Here is a 12823-nt window from a genome sequence, read left to right as displayed (position 1 = left end):
ATGCACAAATAGCCAGTAAGCACATGAAAAGATACTCAATATCATTAGCCATAAGGGAAATGCAAATAAAAACTACAACGAAATACTTCTTCATACCCAACAATATGGCTGTAATTCAAAAGACAGACAACAAATGTTGGTGAAGATGTGGAAAAATTGGAAATCCCATATAGTGCTAGTGGGAATAAAATGGTGCAGCTTCTGTGGAAAAGTTTGGAAATTCGTCAGAAAGTTAAACGTAGAGCTACAATATGATCTGGAATTTCCACTTTTGTATATATACTTGAGAGAATCAAAAATGCATGTCCACACAAAGACTTGTGCATAAATGTTCACAGCAGCATCATTCACTTGCCTAACATTGGAAACAGTTCAAATGTCCATTACCAAAACAAACAAACAAACAAACGAAACAAACAAAAACAAATGTCCATTACCTCATGAACGGATAAACAAAATGTGTTATATCCACACAGTGAAATATTCTGTAGCCATAAGAAAAAGGAATGAAGTGCTAATGCACGCGCTTCATGATACATGGATAAAACTCAAAAACATTTATGAAAGTAGTCAGTTAAAAATGGCTCTATATTGGGAGGCCTGGGTGGCTCAGCAGTTGAGCATCTATCTGCCTTTGGCTCAGGGCATTATTCCAGGATCCGAGGTCGAATTCTGCATCGGGCTCCTTGAAGGAAGCCTGCTTCTCCCTCTGCCTGTGTCTCTGCCTCTCTCTCTGTCTCTCATGAATAAATAAATAAAATATTTTTAAAAAATGATCTATATTTTATTATTTAATTTATATAAAATATTCAGGATTGAGGCACAAAAGAAATTAGCTATCTTAAGGGCTAGGGAAGGGGGCAATGTGATATGACTACTAATACGTACAGAGTTTCTGTTTGGAGTGATGAAATGTTTTCCAAGTAGACGGTAGTGAAAATTTAACAGCTTTGTAAATATTCTAAAAAAACATTGAATTGTATATTTCAAAATAATGAATTGTATGGTACGTGAATTTTATCTCAGTAAAAAAAATTACAATACCAAGTGTTGACAAAAATAAGGGGCAACTGGAATCTTCCATTGTTAGTGAGAGTGTAAAATGATACAACCACTGTGCAAAACTCTTTGGCATTTCCTTCTAAAATGATATATATGGTTATATGACATGCCAATTCTACCCATAGGAATATGCCCAAAAGGCGCGAATGCATTTTTTTCACCAGTAACATGGACAAAAATATTCTCAGCAGCATTATTCATAAAAGCCACTAAATAAAAGCAACCCAAATGTTCATAAACAGCAAGATGGAGAAGTTGATTGTGATGGAATAATGCAATGCCTGCTGCACAGCAGTGACAGAGATTGACCTACTGTTGCAGATGACACAGAAAGTCTTAGAAGGAATGATGGGCAATAATAATCCAGATACTAAAGAGCATACAGGATAAATCATTATATCATGTTCAGAAACAGATAAGATGTGGGAAGGGAAGCATGGGCAGCTCCTAGGGCCCAGAAGATTCTAAATATCGATCTGGGCTGTAGTTATGCAAATGTACATACATGTAAGTTTCTATTTGAGTAAAGCCTTAAGATTTGTGCACTAATCTATGTTGTATCTTGATAATTTTTCAAGTGTCAGGGCCACTGGAGTGCTGGGAAGTTGCTTGCAGAAGCAAACAGGTGGGGAAAAGGCCCCAGACTCTGCTCTGCAGGTGCAGTGGAGTGGAGGTAGATAGCTGGGAGAGGCCCTGACCATCCTTGAGAAGTGAGGCCCTCTGCTACACAGTCAAGTCTAGCCTAATGTACCCTGAACATTGGATGAGGATTGTCCTGAGAACCACCTGGACCAATCAACAGGCATTCTTGATTGTAGCCCTGAGGCTGGACATTGCTGGCGACTCGAGATTGGTGGCTGACCCACTTGTGTGGACCTCCTGGGCAGGACTTTCAGGTCACATGGGGAGAAGCTGGCGGCTAGGTAGAGTAAGGATACCTCAGGCTCCCTGAGGATGTGCACAACCAATGTGCTTCTCTGGGATCCCTGAATGGGGCACATTTTTGCCAATTAAGTTGCATTTTGGAGAAGAGCAGAGGCAGGCCAAAGCTGGCTGGACTCTAGTGTCATATGTCATTTACTACATAGCTGTGTATGCTGGCTTGGGCTCCTATGCCATAGCTCAAAGGGCAATGGGCAAGCACTGGCACAGGGAAGGGCAGTAGAAGGAGTGACCCTGAAGTCCCAGAGGCTCAAGAGTCACTGGCTGAGGTAGTGTGGGGGTGGAAGATTTCCCTGGGACTCCTGCCCTTCAGCCTGGCCTTCTGAAGATATTGTGGTTTCCTTTCCTTGCTGGGGTTCTGATGCTAAAGAGGGCACAGTGAGAGGCTCTGGTCCTACCTGCTGTGGTGCATTGTCCATGGAGTCATGTGACACCATGGAGATAGTGACACCATCCATCAGTGAAGGCTGCACAGACGGTCTTCTTTAAATATTGTTAAGTGTGCCAATATTGGGATGCTGAACAGGTATGAATAGACTGCTGGCCCAGCTAAGGTAGACATCCATAGTTAAAAGGGTTTCATGCAGGAGAAGGTGCAGGGCACAGCAGCATCTGAGAGGAGGACTGAGGAAGCAAGAAGGGGAAGGGGGAAGATGATCATGGGGCTGGGGGCTGACACGGAGTTGAAGCCACTGCATATGGTTAGGGTAGGTGGGAATGCCTGGACACTACACACTGAGGATTGGCTTGGGAAATGGTGTGTAGAGGTGGCAGTTCTTGAGACACTAATTCTGGCAGGAAGTAGATTGAAGGCAGGTGAGAGAGAAGAGGGATCAGGCCATGTCTCAGCTTCTAAGGATGTCTGGCTGTAGGTGTGTGTGTGTGTGTGTGGTGTGTGTGTGTGTGTGTGTGTATGCACCTTGTGATTTGTGGGCTCTGTCTCTCTGTCATTTCCTCTCCTCTGCTCCTCTCTCCTCTGATACTGACTCTTCTTCAAACCACCCCCAGGTTTATATTTTTTCTTATTAAAAAATTTTTATTATGAAATATATCACATATTCAAGTGTCTGTAATCATCACCCCTGTGTTTTGTAGAGCTCACCACTTATGAATACACACTAAACAGCGTATTGTTTGGGCTTTACTTTAAAAAAAAAAACTTCATATAAATGAAATCAGACTTGTGCATTTTTCTGTGACTTCATTCTCTTGGGTGATATTGTTTCTGAGATTCTTTCACATTGATGTGTGTACCTACAGATCAATCATCTTCAGTGTTGTATGGAATTCTATTGGTTGAATATACCATTATTTATTTGTCCATTCTAATGTGGGTGGATGTATGGATCGCTTCCAAGATTTTTTTTTCTGTTTAAGAACGATGCTATTGTGAGCTTTCTTAGATGCATTTCCTGGGTCACATAAGTTTTGGGGGATGTGGGAGTGAGTTTCAGGGATGAGAATAATGGCCAGTCATGATTCAGAGTGGTTCTGCAACATACCCTTCACCAGCAGGGACTGAGGCCCTCCCCCATTCCTTCTCATACTCTCCTTACCCTTTTCTTTCCTGTTTCTTGATCCAGTGGAGTTTAGACATGTGTTGATGTACCTGCTGAGTTTGATCAGACCAGTGTGAAGACAGGATGATGTCCTATAGAATGGCCGTGACAAGTTCTGGTGGGAGGGGAGTGTCCTGTGTGCCTCAGTGGCTTCTAATGTCTAAGTAGTCCTATTCCCTTGGGCTTATCTCAGCCCCCTGCTTGCCTCTCTGCTATTGTTCTGCTCCTCTACCCCACCACAGCTGAACTGGACAAGCACCATTTTTCTGTCTCATCCAAACTGTCATCCAAAATGCAGCCCCTGGTTGAGGAAATCAAGATGCTCCTGTCCTCTAGGCAGCCCTCAGTCCCTATTGGGGTCTGCTGTCTTTGGAGCAGAAACTCCCCCCCCCCAGTCAGTTCTGGACTCCATCTGCCCTCAATCCTTGGTTCTGTCTTCTGTGGGAAGCTGGTTGGAAAATGTGGGGAGTTGGTTCTTTGTTGCTGGTTTTCCAGGTGGTTTGTAAACACTCCCAAGGAAATGCTTCTCGGTAATGAATGAGGCCCCTGTGCAAGCTGAAATTGTATGAGCAATTAACCCTGCTGGCCCAGTTCCCAGGAGGAGCACCTCCAGCTGCTTTCCTGGGAGAAAGTCCAGAATCCCTGGATGTGACCCTCTCTTCTGTTCTCTCTCACCTGGGGGAGGGGTTGTCCAACAGTAGAGGGAGGGAGTGGGTGCATTTAGGCAGCTGTGGCTGCAAAGGAAGATCTGCTTCTGAGGCAGAAACCTGCTGGCACGTTCTAGAAAAGTGAGGCGGTCGTGGCAGTAGTGTGTGTGTGGTGGGCGGGAGGCGGGGGCGTAGGAGCTGTGGGCAGAGGACAGCTACCCTCTGAAGCGTGTTATCCTGAAAGGTAAATTGCACTTGGGCTCGGCGGCTTCTCAAGCCCTGTCCAGGGTGCTGAAAGGCCTGCCCGGAGCCGCGCCCGGGTCAGCGGGGAACCGGCGCTACCCCTGCTGCTGAGTGACTGCTCAGTCCTCTAGCTTCTCCGAGAGCAGTTTTCTCCTCTGCAGCATGGGGGTGACAGTCAGCACTCCACTCCCTCGGCTGTTAGGGAAGAGGAAGGCCTGACCCACATGCCAGTGGCTGTTAGTGCCCTGCTCCATCTTTCCCAGCTGTGCCACCTGGACAAGTCTCTCACCCTCTCTGGGCCCCAATTCTGTCACCTGTCACAGAGATGCCAGGACAAAGATCCCTCCTGAGCATGATGCCAGGAAGGCAAGGTGAGGGTGCGTGTGTGTGCCAAAGCTGCACCTCTCCCCCCAAGGACAAGGGATACTGGCTCCCTGGCCCTTTGCAATCTTAGTCAGGTGGGGTTCAGGAACTCTGGTTTTGTGGCAAGGCCTCTCTCCTTGGAGGCTAACATGTCCCTCACTTATTCATTGGGGCTGGCATCCCTTGCTGCCCTGCAACCCATGGCTGGACGTTAGGGCACAGGTGGAGCTCTCCTGAAACCCAGCTGCTCCCCCCATGGGGGGCCTTGTTAAGTGGGCATCTGGAAGTGTCTGGCAGTAGCAGGAGAAAAGTGTTATAAAAAAGCTGGTGAATAAAGTGTGAGGCCTGCTCTCTCCCCGTTAATAGCTTGCACAAGAGCCTCTTTGCCATCGGATTCAATTTATTCCCATCTGGGCCCTGCTGTCTCCATCAATTCGGCTAATAAAGAGAGGTGGATGGCCGTGACCTGGGCTGCTGCAGAGGCCTCTTCTGAGCTAATTAACTGGCCTGAACAATCCCTTTTAATACTTCTGTGCTTAATGCCCTAAAAGGGAAAAAATGAACAGGGGATGGGGGAGGGAGAAGGACTGGGAGCAGGAGGCTGGCTGGTGGAGGAAAAGTGAGGGAGTCTGGTGGCTTTGGAGGCTGCTTGGGGAAGTGAGGAAGGCAGAGAATCCAGCTCCAGAAGCTCAGCCCCGAGCCTCAGCTCTGCAACCCTGAGTGACTAGCCTTGCTGTCTGAACCTCAGTTTTCTCACAAGTGGGGTATGTGCTGGTAAGAGAAACAAAGGGGCAAGCTGATATGAACTCATGCTTCCTTTGTGTGGGACAAACTCCAGGGAAAAAGGTGTGGGATGTGTTGCAATGTGCGCAGAGAGCAGGAGGTCGGCAGCTGGTAATGTCTGTGGAAGACTTGCAGGGAGATAAGCTGTCTGTACTCTTTGGTAGCAAGTGGGCTTTGTTTCAGGCTGCCAGGGCTCAACACTTAGCCAGGGAAGCCTGGGAAGGAGTCTTCCCCACTCTCACCTCAGCATCCTCGTCTGTAAAATAGGAATAAGAGTAATGCTCTGTTCCTAGAGCTCTTATAAGGATTGCATGAAATAATGTTGGTAAAGCACTTAGTTGCTTCCTCGATAAATCCTAGTTGTAATCATAATGTTACTACTGTGATTTGAATTCTTACCTGGTGTGTATATTAGCTATGAAAAGACATTCTTTTATTTGAAAAGGCACAGACAAAATTCCATTCTCCTGGGGGCCATGAGGATTCACCTGTGCCTGCCCAGTGCCAACCCCAAGGCTGGGTGCTTCCTGGCATGGATATCAGCAGACTCCCCTGGCACTGGAGCAGAGAAGGATGCTGCCCTGGGTAACTTTGCCCATGTCACTTCACCTCTCTGTGTCTGTGTTCCCACCTGCAGAATCAACTCATTGTTTCCAAGGCACTACTCTGCCCGGCAATCCTCCCCACTCTGAGGATGGACTTTCTGTGCAACTCAGCACATGACCTTTGGCTGTCAACACGTTCAAGGTTGGCCTAAGTCACAGAGAGCTCACCTAAAGCCTTGCCCTTCCCAGAGCAGCCTGTACCAGTGGCTGAGTGACCTTTTCTGTCTCAGGGCCTTTGCAGAAAGGCTTAGCTATTTCAGCCCAACAAGGAATCATCATCTAGCTGGCCTCATTTACTTCAGTGCTTCCTGCAGGTAAGCCAAGGTTTTACTGGCCCTTTGCTCTCACTTGTGGAACTTCTATTCCATTGAGATTCCTACAAGAATCATACAGAACCTACCCAGAGGAAACCTCAGGGCTCAATGCCAGCTCTAACGTGATGACTCACAGATGCACTTGTCCAGCTCTCCTTTCTCCCCAACCTCCAGAGTTATGTCAGCTCTCTGACATCTCTACTTGGGTGTTCAGTAGGCATTGCAAATTCAACATGGCCCGAATTGAGCTCCTTCCTGGTGATGCACACTCTCCCTCTTCCAAACCTGCTCTTCCCACAGTCTTCCCATATCAGCAAGGAGCTGCTCCCTCCTTTCTGAGGCTGGGCTAAAAATCTTGGAGTCAGTCTTTGCTTTGCCCTTTCTCATAAATATCCAGTTCATCCCCAAATCCTGTGGATCTATCTCCAAACCACCAGCCAGATCTTATGCCTTCTGCTGCCATCACCCTCTCTCTCCCTTGTCCTTAACCCCTCCAGTCTACTGTCTACTCAGCAGCCATAGTACCTGCTGCAAAATGTAATCCAGACCACATCATGCCTCTGCTCAAAACCCTGCAGTGGTTTCCAGTCTCATTCAAAATGGAGCCAAGGGTCCTTCCCTAACCTACAAGACCCTAACTGACCCAGCCCTGCTGACCTCCACAGATTCATCTCCTGCCTACTCACTGACTTGCTCTGTTTCTGCCAACTGACCACCTTGAATACACCATGCATTATTTTTTTCTGTCTCAGGGCCTTTGTACTTGATGTCACTTTGTTCCCTTCAGACTATTCAGACTATGCTCAAATGCCACCTCTCACATCTTCCTCGCTCCCTACTTGGCTGTTCTAGTCAGTTTTCCTTCCTAGCAGGAATCATCTGCTGATCTATATCTGTATCTACACATACTTGTGCATCTACATCTATACCTGCATCTATGTTCATATGGCATTTCTACCTGCACTAGAACATACACTTTGTGAGACGCTATCTATTTTGTTCTCTGATATAGCATCAAGTATACTTCATCTGGTTCATCTGAATTGAGATGTGCTGTCAGTGTGTAAAATACACACCATATTTTGGAGACTTAACACACACACAGAAAGAGTATAAAATAGCTTTCTGATAAGTTTTGTACTAACTATGTGTTAAGATGATAATGTTTTAGATGTATGCATACTATTAAAATCAATATTACCTGTTCCATGTTTCTTTTTTTATTGTGGCTGCTAGAAAATCCTATTTCCATTGAACACTTCTGTTTCAGAGAATGGAATGTAACCTGGCTTGGATTTTCTTTGTCTTGTGTTTCCCTTGCTGGGGGTCCTGGCTCCCTATTTCTATGGAGCTCCCCCCTGCCCTGGACCTGGAGGTGGAGGAGGGAAGAAGCAGCCATGGAGCTATACACTCCATGGTGCTAGAAAGGGCCCTATCCTGCAGCCAGGCAGCAACCTGCAGGTCAATGACTTGTTGAGTGGCCCCAGGACCCTGTCGGGTAGTTCATTTGGAGTCCTGCCCTTGTGCTTTGTGCCAGACATGACCAGAAGAGAGGAGGCATCTTGTCCTAAAGGCAGCTTTTCTTTCTGAGGGTGAAAAGGCTTTTGAAAGGGAAACAGCCTGTAATTAGAACAGTAAATTGTGTGATCCTGATGGCAGGTGGAGAGAAGTGGGAGAAGGTGGTAAACAGGAAGCTCCTGGCAGGCTGGCAGGGTCAGTACATTTATCTTTCTAGAGCACTGGAATGTCTTGAACACAGCAGGGTTCAGATGGGCGACTTGTTTTGTTACACACCCTCGTGCTGCTCTGAGTGCCAGGGGACCACAAGGATGAGACGCCTGATGCCCTCCCCCTTGGGACTGCTGTCAGGGAAAACCACTGGTTCCCTTTCAGGCTAAGAACAGCCTCCCTTCTTGCCTGGGTCCAATCCTAGCTCCATCCCTTTCCAGCCTTGGTAAGTCACTTCAACACTCCAGAACAGTGCCTGTTCAAGGGAGTCTTATAGGATCTCCTCAAGCCCTGGGGTTCCTGAGGGGTGAGCAAGAAAGAAGGTGAGGCGCCGTGTGGGGGCGGGGCTCTGTAGATGTAACACTCCAAACCAAACTTCCAACATTTGTCTATCATGATTTGCTAAAATATTTTAAAACAACTTTGGATTTTTTAAAAATCAGAACAAAACAATTACAAATGCAAATTGGATAGAGGATATGAGTAATTGGTCTTCACTCTGGCCCACCTTTTCCCTCCTTTGAAGGAATCCTCTTAACTCCTTAAGCTGTGGAAATGTCTTAAGCAGGCTTAATCGACCGTATCCCTGGCTGGGGTCCACACTCCAAGTGGACACACTTCTCTCTCCCCTTCCCCATCCACCCTAGTGTACCACTACTGATGGTCCTTATCTTGCTGTAACTTTACACTTTTATTTTTTGTTTCATCAGCTACTGATAGCACCAATAGACACGAATGTGTATACCTTCTGCTTTGTTTCCCAGATGCAGAAGCACACTGGGACAGGAGGGAGCTTGTTTCCCTGGGTCTCAGTTCTGCCCTCAAAGCCCCACATCTGCTGGGACAGGGCCCTGCTGGCTCTTCCTGCCTGCCCAGGGAGCCCCACTCTAGCTCTCACCTGTGTGAGACCATTCCTCCCAACCCCAACCCCGCACTGCTCCCAGCAGGGCTCCCTGTTCCCAACCCACCCCAAACCCCTGCCTTTCCTCACCACCCAGTGTGGTGGACTCAGCCATCCTGATGACCTCCCAGCTGAGCCCTCTCTTCCTGTGGTTTGGGCGATGAGGCCAAATGATGAGAGATGATGAGAGAGAAGAGAGAGATGAGAGAGATGATGAGGCCAGTTCACTAGACATTTAGCTAGCCAGTTCAAGGCAGCATATTTGTCAGAATTACTCATTCAGGTGGGAACAGGTGCAATCTCATTTAACCCTTCCTTTAATGCCATGAGGAGGGGATCATCATCTCAGGGGACAAGTGGGGAAACTGAGGCACAGGGAGATTCAGCAGCTTGCCCACGACACACAGGTTGTGAAAAGTGGAGCAAGGGGGCATGCCTGGGAGTGTAACTCACTAACACATCACTGTTTTTATTGTCTCAATGGTGTCTGTCAAAGCCAGTAATTATCCAGGTACATGCCTGTTGCCTGTTTTCCTCCATGAGCATATTGGCCCCAAGAGCAGGATCCTCATGTGTTTTATCTCCTTCACCTGACAAAGTGTCTGGCATAGACTGTATGCTCAATAAACAGTTATGAAGGTCTGGAAAGGACAGAATCTAGATCAGTTGGCCATGGAAGACTCTCTGAGAAAGTGACTTTAATTTTTTTTTGAATTTTAAAAATTGTGATAAAATATGCAGAACATACTAGTTATCACTTTAGTCATTTTTAGGTATATAGTTCGGTGGCACTAAGCACATTCACACTGGTGTGCAACCATCCTCACCGTCCGTCTCCAGAACTCTTCTCATCTTCTTCCCAAACTGAAACTCTGAGCCCACTGAATACTGACTGCCCATTGCCCTCCATGGAGCCCCAGCAGCCACCACTCTATGTTCTGTCCCAGTGAATTTATGACTCTAGGGACCTCATAGAAGTGGAATCATATGGTATTTGACTGGCTTCTCTCACTGAGCACAATGTCTTCAAGGTTTATCCATGGTGTTGCCTGTGTCAGAATTTCCTCCCTTTTAAAAACTGAATAATATTCCATTGTATGGATAGACCACATTTTCTTTATCCATGCATCTGTCAGTGGACACTTGGGTTGCTTTCACCTCTTGGCTATTGCGAATAATGCTGCTATGAACATGGTGGTGCAAGTATCTCTTCAAGTCCCTGCTTTCAATTCTTTTGGTTATTTACCCAGAAGTGGAATTGGTGGTGGGCCATATGGTAATTTTATCTTTAATTTTTTGAGGAACCACAATACTGTTTTTTTTTTTACAACTGCTGCACCATTTTACATTCCCACCAACAGGGCACAAGGGTTCCAATTTCCCTGCATCCTTCCAACACTTGTTATTGTCTGTTGTTTCGATAGTAGCCATCCTAGTGAGGTTGGAAGAACTGACATCTGAGCGGAGACCAAGATGGGGCCGGGGGTGGGGGAGGGAATGTCACAGCAAGGTGGCCAGGCTGTGAAGCAGCCAAGAACTATGGGAAGCCCACGTGGTTGGAGTGGGGAGAGGCGAGCCAGAGCTGGGCAGAGGCGGGCAGGGGTCTGAGTCCTCAGAGCCTCGCAGCATGGTGAGATATTTAGATTTTATAAGAAGCAATTGGAGAACTTTAGGTCGGGCAGTGAGTGGCATATCCAGTTTCCATTTTTAAAAGATGTTGCTGGCGGTTGGGTCACGTTCCAGCAATCTACTGCTGTATAGCAAGGTACCCCCAAACTGAGAGGTCTTAAACAGCCGTTTTATTTTGCTCACAGTTCTGTTGGCCAGAAATCTGGGAAGACTGGATGATTTGTCCCGGCTGCATGTGGTGTGGGTGGGTGCCAGTTCCTTCATTTTGCATCTGGCACTCGGGGGACCTCTCTCTCTCCTTTAGGAGGTGTCTCAGCCTCTAGGCCTTCCCTGAGTGACCTGAGCTTCTCGCAAATGGTGGGCTCCACTTGAGGGGGTGCTGGGGGGGGCTTACACTTCTTACATGGCAGTAGTAGAAGCCATCAGGCCAAGGAAGAGCTACATCCAGAACAGACATGGCTTCACTTCTGCTACATTCCACCAGCTGAAGCAGTCAGGGGGCCACCTGTATTTGAGGGGGTGCAGAAACAGGTCACTCTTCATGGGGGTGGGCCAGCAGAGGTGCACTGCAGAGTAGCACGGGCAGTGAGTGGATGGTAGGTGACAATGAGGGTTACCTGGGAGTAATCCAGGGTAATCCAGGTAACCCTCATTGTTAATCCAGGGAGAGCTGAGGATGTGGGGCTAGGCTGGTGGCCTTGGGAAGAAGGGAGGTGAACAGGTCAGGGAGACATGGGAAGCAGTACCCACAAAATTTGGTGATTGAGTAGATGGTGCAAGGGAGAAAAAGAGATTAAGAAAGACTCTCAAGGTTGTGGCTCAAGTTACTGTGTTAACTATGTCTTTATTTTCTGATGCTCTGACATCCTGGGGCCGCGCTGACCCTGGAGGAACTGCCCCTTCCAGGCTTAGCCAAGTCCTAGACAGTAAAAGACCCACCCTTGAATGTGCCTTTTCCAATACAGAACAATCAGTCCTGAGTCCACACACCCCTGCCTCCTCTATCAGGCTCTCACACTTGGGGGCTTTTATCTACCTGCCTTAATTATCCAGAGCTTGATGCTGACAACTCAGGATATCCCTGTGCCCCAGAGCCCTGAAATTATTCAAACCACTACCTTGCTTCACTTGTTCCTTCCTGAAGGCACCACAGTAAAGGTTCTTGCACATTTTTTTTTAAAGATTTAATTTATTGGGAGAGAGAGAGAGAGAGAGAGAGAGAGAGAGAGAGAGAACGTGTATAAGCAAGGGGAGTAGCAGAGGCAGGGGGAGAAGCAAATTCCCATGAGCAGGGAGCCCAATGCGGGGCTTGATCCCAGGACCTGGGATCATGACCAGAGTCGAAGGCAGATGCTTATCTGACTGAGCCACCCAGGCACCCCTTGCCCATCTTCCCCTAACCGCAGCCTCCTGACTGCCCCTGGGGCTGCCCCTGGGGCACCCTGGGCTGTGGCCTGACCCTCCTCTTGGGATCGGGGAGTATAACAAGCTATCTTTTCGATGGCAACCATCTTCTGATCTGTTGGCCTCACTATGCCTGAATAAAAAATCTACGTTTCACAGTAGTCACTGATATCAAGGTGCCGAGGTGTTTGCAGGAGTGGAGGGTAACCCACTCCTTTTGCCAACTGGCTGCCTTCTTTGGCACACCGGGCTAGGAGAGAAAGGGCAGAGTACACCCATGCTGTGGTGTTGAACCCACTCATCCCCTCCACCTCCACACTGACCATTTCTCTGGTGGGAGTGTTCCCATGGCAACCAAGTGACAATGGCCAATCCCTTTCTCCAACAGGTGGGCTCAACTGAGAATGGAAGGATGGAGAGTGGATGAATGGGTTGTTTCTCTTAATTAGGCAGTATACAGCTATAGTTCCCTACACATTAAGAAAACCTTCCAGGAGAAATTGGAAATATTCCTCATTTTCCCATTTCTAACACAATCACTGCTTTCTTTTCTCCTGAACGCAAGACCTCCTCCCTCTGCCCCAGAGCTCTGAGATTATTCAAACCCACCAACTTAAGCCTGTTTACCCTATCTCACCCATTC

Source organism: Vulpes lagopus, chromosome 7 (genome assembly GCF_018345385.1).
Source record: "Vulpes lagopus strain Blue_001 chromosome 7, ASM1834538v1, whole genome shotgun sequence".
NCBI classification, from domain to species: Eukaryota; Metazoa; Chordata; class Mammalia; order Carnivora; family Canidae; genus Vulpes; species Vulpes lagopus.
Note: the sequence above shows the minus strand (reverse complement) of the source record.